General features: G+C 38.4%; 1 long non-coding RNA gene across 1 annotated transcript; it reads right to left on the minus strand.

Annotated features, from left to right (window-relative positions):
- Positions 1-1,856: 1,856 nt before the first annotated feature.
- On the minus strand, positions 1,857-2,734 carry LOC127637931 (uncharacterized). Its single transcript, XR_007969813.1, has 3 exons — positions 2,667-2,734; positions 2,148-2,247; positions 1,857-2,063 (listed from the first exon to the last, which is right to left on the minus strand). It is a non-coding gene; the product is annotated as an uncharacterized LOC127637931 (long non-coding RNA).
- Positions 2,735-8,734: the final 6,000 nt, after the last annotated feature.

Here is an 8,734-nt window from a genome sequence, read left to right on the forward strand (position 1 = left end):
TGTGTGTTGAATGTTAATTAGTCTCTTTTAGGAACATTCCAGAGTCTCTCTGTCCTGCACGTCGGCTGAAGGTCTTTTGGGGGATAAGCTTATTTGTGACGCTCTCCGTCTCTCAGGGGAGGGGGTCAGTGGGAATGCGTTAAACATGTGTTCCAGATGTATTCTGTGTTTGATTGTTACCTTTCCATGACTAATTATATGGTTTAAAGTCCTATGCAATACTACCTGAATAGTAGAAGTGTGATTTTCTATTATTATTTCTTTAGGGAAGAAATGTATGTTATTTCAACCCTCTCCTCTGCCCGAGGAATGAATATTTTATCTCTCTGTTTTGGTTTAAATGGCCTGATAATGTGTGCTCTAGCTGTCTTGTGCCCAGAGAAGGACTGTCGTTCGTCAGTGTTTTGTGTGTGCGTTTGACCTTCTACCTAGGTTTTGAACCATGGATGCACACCAGGCCGACTCGAAGACGCCCCGCGACCATCTGCGAGGTCACTTCAGACGTAAATCTCGGGCGCGGACGACAAGTGCGCTGATTAATGTTGATAGGCCATTTAACTATCTATATGTTGTGACTTTATGTTCTTTTAGCCAATCAGGAGTAAAATAATGGAATATACGTCCTTGCAAATGATATAATTGATGTAAGATTTTGTGTAAGGTACGAGTTAGCTTTCGATCTCCTCGTGAGACTTTGTCGCTGGCTCTACCAATTTCACTGCAAACTATTCTTCAGTAAATTTTGATTCTTTAATTGAATTTCTCGACTCCTGGTTTTCTTTCTCCATATCTGGTCCGGGTCATAACTGTTAACCCCTAACAAGCCAAAACTGAAAGTTGACTTAAAAGGGTAATTGCATTTGTTGCTAACTATTAGTAATAATGAATGGAACTGGTGTTGGCTATGGTCCCATGGTTCCTTATGATATATAAAGAACCTGCACTACCCTATGTAACACACAACAAAATGGACAACGTAACCATTAATGTGTTAGACAGCAAAGGTAATGTTGTCATGCTAACAGTTTCCAATGACATTGCTGAAAGGATGAAGAATGGTAATGAAACCGCATAACTGTGAAATAATTACAAGGCACCAATGATTTGTGCAAGTGTTTTATTTATCATTTGTTGAATATTGCTTTACATTCAAATCTTTACTTTTGTATGTTTAGTATACACATACAAGTTAGATCTGGCCACAAATCTGGTCTCTATAATGACATGCATTAGTGTTGTGGGGTTGCTGGGGGTGTGGTTCATCATCAACACCATCATCTACCACAACAACTTGATCACTGGGCTCTAAACAAAGATTATGCAAAATGCAGCAGGCTGAGACTGCTGAACTGATATTGGAAATGCTTCTCATTTGCAGGCAATGGAGCCTCCTAAACTTAGATTTTAGAAGCCAAATGCACCACGCGAGCTGCATTGAGCTTTCTGTTAAAGTATCTTTGCCTAGCAGACAAGTGGCCATTGTCTCTATAAGGCCTCATAAATTGAGGCAACAAAGGGTAGGCAGAATCCCCAATTATGTGCATTCCTTGTGGAACAAGGGAATGAGGATCTTCTTCAAGAACACGACAAACTTCTGTGAAGCGAAATGCTCTGGCATCATGCCAACTCCCAGGGTAACCCACACTGATGTGACAGAAGCGCCGCTGACTGTCACAAAACCCAGTTCAATTTACAGAATAAAACTGTTTCCTATTCATGTATGCTAGGGGATTATCACAGTGGGGTCTCAGTATAGGAATGTGACACCCATCCACTGCACATACAGTGTTGGGGAAACCTGCTGCGTCAAACCCTAACTTTGACATCTCCAGTCTTTGACCTCTGGGCCAGGAAATGTGGTGGGCCATGTATGGGTTCACATTGCAACAAAACTCATGGAGATGCTTGGCAAGAGTGGATTTTGACATGTTGAATCTATCTGCCACCCCACGATATGACTCCTGATTCGCCAATGTCCAAAGGCAGGCAAGAACACTGTTTGTGAGTGGAAGTTTGGTCTGTTGTAAATTCATATAAACAGGACCAAGGGTAGTAATGACATCCTGCAAAGGTAGAAAAATAGGTTATCAAGACAACATGCTAACACTTGTAATAGTTCAATGAATTTTATATTAACCAGTACAAACCTCCACTTGTTCTTTGGAAAGCCTGAAATGACCTCTAAATTCTGAGAGACTGTAGAGAGGGACAACATCCTCCACAAAATTGTCTATTTTTGGAACCATTCTAAATTAGAACAAGAGGAATTGTACTCACTATATACATGTAGCCTAACTGAACACACATGTAGTCAAACATTTATTTTCAGTGTTTTATGTTGAATTGGGATTTTAATCAAATAATTAGTGTATACAGAAGTGTTGAAATTGGAGTAAAACTCCATTATTTCTTTGTCAGAATGAGTAATTCTCTATTTAAACCAAAATAATAATAATTATTATTAAAAGGCAAGCAACAGTAGCTATTGATTACAAAAGCCACCCATTACATCAGTAATACATTGCAAAGAATTTAGACTTTCGATACAGTATTTTTATTCAACATATAATTTGCAGATTCTAGGTATAGTAACTTTAAAACTAAATTGATAATGTGTAATTTGTTTAAATACGTAGATACTTCTTACATTTAACCATTTAACTCACCTTCGTTGCTCATTGTGCCCAATGTCATGCAAAAATAATGGAATTTCTATCGCTTCCAGCTCGTCTGCAATAAAGCAAGCAAACACCACGTGATCTGCCATGACTGACGTAATTGCAGCAAACTACGGGAGCCACAACGTGTCCGGCTTCATATCTCCGTTTGCAGATCCTCCCCGCCTGCACGCGGCAACTCTCGCAGATCGGTTACATCCAGCAGCAGCTGATGTCGAACACACCTAAAGTCTTCTTCTTCTTCTTTGTTACGTTTAATGGCGGGTGGCAACCAGCATTATGGTGCATTACCGCCACCTACTATGTTGGAATGTGGGCCAGAGCTTTCCTTCCCTTGAAGAAACAAAATAACTAAAACTAATAATAGTAATAATACTAATAATATTTCCTGACCCTAAATTCTATTTATCAATCCAGTTTCTCTCAAATAACTGAATAACTTCCCTACTTCAGTATCAAAAATTTTTTTTAGACTTAATTCTTCCTGTTCAAACTTTCTACTTTCCTCCCTTAACACTTCCCGCTCTCGAGAGTATTTTTGACAGTGAAGAATTACATGCTCGACTGACTCCTCTATTTGGCAATGTTCACACACTCATGAAGGCTGTTTATTTATTAAATGCAAAGTTTTATTAAGCCTAGTATGTCCTACCCTTAGCCTTGTCAAGATGCTCTCCTCTTTATTGTTTCTTCTGGCTATCCTTCCTGTACCCACATCTTGCTGTAATATATAGAGATGTCGCCCTGTGTTTCCTGTATTCCAACTGTTCTGCCACTCCTTAATGATGTTTCGTTTGATTATTCCTTTAGCTTCAGACTTACTGAGTGGAACGTACAATACCTCCTCTTGCATCAGAGCCTGTTTTGCTAATGCATCCACATCTTCATTTCCCTTAATCCCTCTGTGTGCTGGAATCCACATAAATATTACCTGCATGTTCATATTTTTAATTCTGTACAATGTTTCATAGATCTCATTTACTATATCTTGCCTGCTGTTAGATGTAAATGACTGCAGTGACATTAATGCAGAGCATGAGTCTGTACATAAAATAACTTTTTTAATTTGTAATTCTTCTACCTTCTGTAATGCTATTACAATTGCCAACATCTCTACTGTATACACTGATAGATGATCTGAAGTCCTTCTTTTACCAGAAACAACCTGCTTTCCCTGTATTAGGATCCTTGGATCCATCTGTATATATATTTGAACGTAAGTTTGATATAGTGTTTGTATTCTATCTTCCACCAGTACTGCAATATTTCCAAATCCTTTTTGACCCTGCATTTTTTCCAGGAAATATAAATCTATTGACACTGGAGGAAACAACCAAGGTGGTGTCACTGATAATGGCACTGTCGGGATATATCCTCCTTGATTTAATGTCATGTCTCCAGCTATTTCCCCACATCTCCATGCAAAGCATCCCCGTTTAGTTCTTTCACTCTCCCAACATGGGAGAAGTATCTTAGTTGTAGGATGTCGATCCCCAGAATGCCCTTGTAAATTTATCCAGTAGTGCATCATTAACTGCTTACGTCTAATGTGCAACGGCAATTCCCCCATCTCAACCTGAAGAGCAGCCACAGGAGTTGTTTTCACAGCCCCACAGCATAGTCTTAGAGCTTGAGCTTGCACCACATCCAACGTCTTTAATGCCGTTTTTGCTGCCGATCCATAAGCAATGCTCCCGTAATCTAATACTGATCTTATCAATGCTATATACATGTTTTTACTAGCAACCCTACTTGCCCCCCATTCTGACCCTGTTATGCATCTCATCACATTTAGTATCTTTTTACACTTAGTATTTATCCTTCTAATATGTTCATTCCATGTTAACTTATCATCAAACCACATACCCAAAAACCTAAAAACTTTTACTTGCTCTATATCTTGTCCATACATCTTTACCTGAGCCTCAACCCCTCTCTTTCTAGTGAACAATACTGTCTTGGTCTTCCCAATTGAAAACTTAAATCCCCATGCAATTGACCATCTCTCCACCACATTAATTGCCTCTTGTATTTTACCTTTAATATGATTAATGTTCCTTCCCCTTTTCCATAAGGCTCCATCATCAGCAAACAGTGACTGTCTGATATCCCCCTGCACTTGTGAAAAAACATCATTAATCATTATGGAAAAGGGTATAGGGCTAATAACACTACCTTGAGGAGTACCATTCTCTACCATGTATCTTCTTGAAACAGCTGTCCCAATTCTTACTTGTATACTTCTCTCATCCAAGAATCCCTTAATCCAATTATATGTCCTACCTGCTATTCCTATCATTTTTAATTTTATCATTACTCCCTCCTTCCAAACCATATCGTAGGCTTTTTCTACATCAAAGAACACTGCCATTACAGATTCTTTATTAACTTGAGCTTTCCTTATCACGGTTTCCAAACACATAACAGGATCCATCGTTCCTCTACCCCTCCTAAATCCACTCTGATGAGGTGATAAAATTCCTCTTCTTTCCATATAAAAGGATAATCTATCTGTAATGATCCTTTCCATTATCTTTCCTACATGTGACGTAAGTGCTATAGGTCTATAATTCATTGGGCTTGACAAATCTTTCCCTGGTTTCCTGATAGGAATAATTACTGCTTCTTTCCACCCTGCTGGCAATTTCCCTAAATCCCATACTTTATTATAAAACCCCAGCAACTTTGTAGATGCTAAAACACCTAGATGTTCTATCATTACATAACAGATATCATCTTTACCCGGGGATGTTAATCCAGATCCTTTTATTGCCGTTTTCATTTCTTCCATTGTAATTGGCGCATCCATTATACTGTTACTATCCTCCCTTCTTTCAAGTAAATCTCCATATGCTAATCTTGTCATTGTCCTTCCTCTCTTGCCCTCCTCCGTTAAGTTATCAGAATTATGAATAAGAGTAAATGCCTTCGCTATCATCTCTGCCTTCTCCTGGTCAGACACTGCTGCTTCATCCCCCATCTTCAATATTGGATACTTCCATTCCCTTCTAATTCCTTGCATACTCTTAATCATGTTCCACACATCTCCAACAGGTGTTGCTCTACCAATTTTGTTACAGAAAGTCTGCCAGCTTTGCTTTTTTGCTTTTCGTATAATTTTCCTAACCTTTGCTTGTGTTTCTTTATATTTAATCAAATTATGAAAATTATGGGTTCTTAATATTCTGAGTGCTTTATTCCTTTCTTTCACTATTTTCCCACATTCATCTGTCCACCAGGGAACTGCCTTTCTTTTCATTTTCCCTTTGCTTTTGGGGATCGATTCTTTGGCAACTTGTAGTATTGTTGTTCTAATACTTTTATCAATCTCTTCTATTTCCTCATTTAGATCTATTTTGTCCATTTCTATCTCACACATATATTTAAATCTTTCCCATTTTGCACTACTAAATATCCACTTCCCCACTAATTCCCTTTGATCCTTATTTGTTTCCAATAAAACACTACACCATACTAGAAAATTATCACTACCTACCGATGAATCTTCAGATAGATCCCACTCACATATTCCGCTAAATTCCTAGAAACTAAAGTTAAATCTAATGCTGAGATGTTCCCTGTATGCACATCTATTCTAGTCCCTCTCCCATCATTTAAACAAACCATGTTTCTCTCTTCTAGCAATTCTTCTATAACCTCACCATTTGCATCTGTTCTTATTCCTCCCCATAAAGTACTATGTGCATTAAAGTCACCACACACTACCACCTTGTTACCATCCAATCCTACTATTTGTGATATCTGCCCCAACTCTAATTTCCTACAAGGATTATAATAATTTATAATTACACACTCTCCCTCATTCGTCCATATCGCTACACTAACATATTCTTGTTCTTTCACCCCTACCCTCACTTCTCTGAATGAAATATCGTTTCTAATAAATGTAGCACATCCTCCCCCTACTCCATCTTCCCTATCACACCTTACAGAGGCATATCCATCTAACATGAATTCTAAATTTGGTCTCAACCAAGTTTCCTGTACACAAATAATGTCAGGTTTATTGGGAAGATCATCAATATACTTTTTAAATTCCTGTCCATTGGCCATCAAGCTCCTAGCATTCCATTGTAGCAAGAGAACCATTATTAATACTATCCAGTCCCTACTTGCTCCTGGCTTGCTTGACTGCTTAGCTCATTCCTCACCTCCTCCCATGACAGCTCCCTGATATCTAGGTGATGAACTGCTGCTTTTACAATTAGTTGTATTCTCTCCGTTTTAGATTTAACCTCCATAGTTGCATTTATCACCCCTGCTATGAAAGTGACTAACTTCTTTAGATCAACCATTACTATCCCCTCCTTTGCCTGGTCTGGTACTTTTGTATTTTGTGTTTCAGCTCTGTTTCTTTCATCACTCTTATTAACCATTTTCACAGCTTCTGCATATGATATCTTATTTTGAATTTTAGCTCGTTGTACTTCCATTTCCCTTCTCATCACCTCACATCCACTGTAAGCCACACTATGACTACCCCCACAATTACAACACTTTGGTTGCTCGTGTTTACAATGACCATACTCATGCTCTTCTCCACATCTTGCACACCTTCTTCTGCCTTTACATGTTATTGCTGTATGTCCAAACCTTTGACAGTTATAACAACTCACTGGCTTTGGAACATACTCCCTTACACTATAACTCATAAAACCTAATGTTACATTCTTTGGGAGCACTTCCTCCTCAAACTCCAGAATCACAAGCTCACTGTTCTTCCTCATTGCCTCCCGAGTTATCTGCATCCTTCGAGCACCTTTTAGATATCCTCCTTTAAGATTTGCTTTAATTTCCTCTATTGTAACCCCGACTGGTACCCCCCCATATCACTCCCTTACTCCACATGTTTCCTTTTTCAATTTGACTTGTACTTATTACTTTAAACCTCCCAATTTCTTTAATCCTTCTAGCCCGCTCTCTCTGTTCTTCATTTTTACATCCGATCATTAGATTACCATCTCTCAACACCTTGGCTACTTAAATATCCCCGATCTGGTTTCTCAATACAGTTGTTAATTTCACCGGACTTATTGACGAAACTCCCCTCTCCTCACCAAATCTCAATATGATTTTAAACTCTAGTCCTTCCGTACCTTTATCTTTTATTACTTTCCCATAATCCTCATTACTCCTCGCCCTCTTTGTACTGATCCCAGCAAAAGTATTTCCTCTTTTGTCCCTCTTTCCTTCACCTTCTTGACTTATATCCATACCTCCCTCACTATCACCCATATAAGTGTCCCTCCACTCTGACCCATTCTCAACATAGTTGTGCCTACCCGCTGCCTTCTTCATCTTCTCCATTTTTGTGTTCTTTTTTTTTTTTTTTGTTTATTGTTTGCCCACAATAGAAAAATTTACATTTACAGTATCACAACATAAAGTTATATACGTATTACAGGGTGTACAGAACATAAAAGACAGGAATAAGTGAAAGAAATGAAAATAATAACAACCACAGATAAACAAGGTCACATTGACTTAGAGCATCCTTTAAATAGGAAGTCAAAGAAAATGAGGAGAAATTAGAAGTGGTCCGGTATGCCCGTTAAGGGAGTTCCTTTATATATTCCCAAAGGGGAGACCATATGAGCCAGAATCTGTCAGATTTGTTATATTTATCATAGGTGAGCTTTTCAAGTGGTAACCATGTAGCGATTTGTGATGTCCACATTTTAAAGGATGGAGCCTGTGATGCAGACCAAAGTAACAAAATGCATTTTTTAGCTAAGTATACCAGGACAACGAATAGTTGTAGTGCATCTTTTTTAAACAGACTGTTCACATTAAGATTCAATAAATACAAAGCTGGGGTCATCTCGAAGTGTAGTCCAAGAAGATCTTCCATCACACTATGTACTTTCTTCCAGTATAACAAAATTTTGTCACAGTACCAAAAACAATGCATGAATGTTCCTTTATCTTTATTACACTTGAAGCATAGGCCTGTAGCGTTGGTAAACATCCTCTTAATACGCATCGGTGTAAGATATATTCTATTGAAGAATTTGAAATTGAGCTCATGGATCCCA

The sequence above is a fragment of the Xyrauchen texanus genome, chromosome 4 (assembly GCF_025860055.1).
Source record: "Xyrauchen texanus isolate HMW12.3.18 chromosome 4, RBS_HiC_50CHRs, whole genome shotgun sequence".
NCBI classification, from domain to species: Eukaryota; Metazoa; Chordata; class Actinopteri; order Cypriniformes; family Catostomidae; genus Xyrauchen; species Xyrauchen texanus.